This window comes from Schistocerca cancellata, chromosome 5 (assembly GCF_023864275.1).
Source record: "Schistocerca cancellata isolate TAMUIC-IGC-003103 chromosome 5, iqSchCanc2.1, whole genome shotgun sequence".
Lineage (NCBI taxonomy): Eukaryota > Metazoa > Arthropoda > Insecta > Orthoptera > Acrididae > Schistocerca > Schistocerca cancellata.
Window position 1 is genome coordinate 444,722,008 of NC_064630.1, and position 2,853 is coordinate 444,724,860.

Genomic DNA, 2,853 nt, shown 5'->3' on the forward strand with positions numbered 1-2,853 from the left:
AGTCAAAGTTGCCAATTTTAATTTTTATTCATTCGTTCACTATTTTCGGGCTGCAATCCTTTTTCAAATCATCATAACAAAGTCGAAAATGGCATTTCCAAAGATGTCAAAAATGTGAAACGTACATTTGCAGTGCATACAGATAACTAGTCATCTAATGAATAAGAAGTAAAAATTTGCAGCTTGGACTGGTTTTTCGTACTACTGATATGGATTTCGCCATTTTTCATATATATATATATATATATATATATATATATATATATATATATATATATATATATATATATATATATAAGGGATTGTGAGACCTTGCGTTGTGATGGCTTCAGTTCGAACGTATTTTTGTGCTGACGAACACGAAGAAGTGGTTTCTTCAACACACTTCAGACCTGATCGTTGCATCTTGAGGGGGAACATGAAAAAGAATAAATATTTCTCAGTCGCAGAAGACTATCACCATTACTTCACCGAGGGACCGGCTTTGAACTTTTTCTTCGGAGGAGTGGTGGTGTGGCGCCACTACGTGGATTGCCATTTTGTTTCCTGTTCGAAGTGATGGACCTATATTTCATCGCCTGTGTGGATGTTGGACAAAAAATTGTCACGCTCGGCCTCGTAACACCAACCAATTCCTCTCAGATGTCCTTAGTTGCTCTTAATGGTCTTTTGTAGGGCGCTGAGGAACGAGATTGGAGGTGCTTGATTCTGATCCGTCGATGACCTCGAATAATCGCGTCCGCACTTTCCAACATTGCAGAAGTCACAACTGTGGGAGGCCGATCGGCAGGAGAGAGATCGAACAGATTTGCGTGACTTTGACGTGCTTATGACAAACGCTTCCGCCGACGACTCAGCGTGCTTTTCTTTACTGCCAGGTCAGCGTAGACATTCTGTAAGGGCCTACAAATATCTGCGATGATCTGGTTTTCGGCCAAAAGAAATTCAGTGACAACTCATTGCTTGAAGCGCACCTCTGTTACAGACGCCAATTTGTAGGCTGCGTATAGCGCAGCCACCAATCGAAACTTCATGAAATTAGAGGGGCTGAAGCGAGAATATTCCATGATGTCCCGTAACAAATTCCGCATTTTTGCAACAGAAGCTGACATAGAAAAAAATGTATTTCATTGCCTACTTAACGTCCGTCGGACATCATAAATGAATGAACGATAAAGTAGCTTAATTACATTGACAAGTCTTTTACTTCTTATTCGCTTGTAAAAAACGTAACATGCACTAATATTCTATGCAGCATCCCCATTTATGATAAAGGAGTACTGATTTCTTGATGAACAACGAGTGGTCCACAACTTGTTACTGGAGAGGCTTCACCTGTTAGAGCTATTCCACCCTACCCTCGGCTGCACGAGCCCCCTCCACCCTGTTTCAACGGCGGCTCTTCCGGATTAATCAACCGCCTAAGTTCTGGCCGGGCGCCCGCATTTTTCCGGTCCTGAGCCTGTGCACAGAAACTTTTCGACTCATCCATTTTCTCCTGCTCGATGAAAGTGCTCAGGGCGTCCTCGGACGCTTCTTTCTTTGGCATCATATCGATTCGACTCCTTCATTCCAGCCACATTATCCACCTCCTTCACGAGGGAAATGCAGTGCTTTCTTTATTTTTTGTCTTAGAAAAAAGAAAACCATGCTGCCGCTGCTGTTCTGTGCTGGGTGACTTCCGAGGATTACTTCTTCAATAACGCACTTGCGTGTGCCGACTGCACACATGACTGACTGCTTTGAACTCGTCTTCAGCGCATTTGTCAATAGCACTCTGATAGCTCTCGTGAAAGCTACAATCGTCTCATAGATAGAAGGATGCATTTAAAAAATTGTTCATGGTGTGTGTGTGTGTGTGTGTGTGTGTGTGTGTGTGTGTGTGTGTGTGTTCCAGCATAGCTCTAGAACGACTGGAATAATTTTAACCTTACTTGACAAACATGCACCAACGGCCTGGCCGCAGTGGTAGCATCGGTTCCCGTCAGATCACCGAAGTTAAGCGCTGTCGGACTGGGCTAGCACTTGGATGGATGACCATTCGGTCTGCCGAGCGCTGTTGGCAAGCGGGGTGCTCTCAGCCCTTCTGAGGGAAACTGAGGAGAAGTAGCGGCTCCGATCTCGTAAACTGACATATGGCAGGGAGATCGGTGGGCCGACCACACGCCCCTCCATATCAGCATCCAGTGACGCCCCTGAGCTGAGGATGACACGGCGGCCGATCGGTACCGTTGGGCCTTCCAAGGCCTGTTCGGAGGGAGAGAGAGGAGTGGCAGACAAGCGATTTAAAATAAAGAATCAATAATTGTGAGGTAAGTCACCAACAGAACTCCTGTTCGTGGAGTCGAATACGAAAACAGTGACATGCAAGGAAAACTCTGCAACCTCTGAAGTAATTTCGACCAAACAGCACATATTATGATGTGAAAAAAATAAGTAATGGAACGACAGACAATTCTAGCTGCATTAGGGCAGGGATGAGTGTGAGAAGGCAGTGACTAGTAGAAACGTCGAAACCGAACGAAACTGGTGTCGATTCGACACTTTTTGCATTCTGTTGGCTAGTTGGTGACAGACTGATGACATGTGAACCGAAGAGGCGGGGATGGCGGCAGGGAGATGAGACGTACAAAGCACAACTCGTGAATACTTGGAACAGTTGCTACCAATCCTAGCACATATATTACCACATCTCCCATTTGAAAAATGTGCTGCAGGAATCTGCAACTGAAATGTGGCATAACCCAATTCCCGAAATTACCACAATTTACCCAGTTTCGCGAAACGGGCACTCTCCCAGCTAAAACTAAAGATTTCTACGAAGTAAACGAAGATAGGCATTCTATAATTCCT

General features: G+C 44.7%; 1 pseudogene; it reads left to right on the top strand.

Annotated features, from left to right (window-relative positions):
- Positions 1-1,947: 1,947 nt before the first annotated feature.
- Positions 1,948-2,065, top strand: LOC126189371 (5S ribosomal RNA; annotated as a pseudogene).
- The last annotated feature ends 788 nt before the right edge of the window (positions 2,066-2,853 follow it).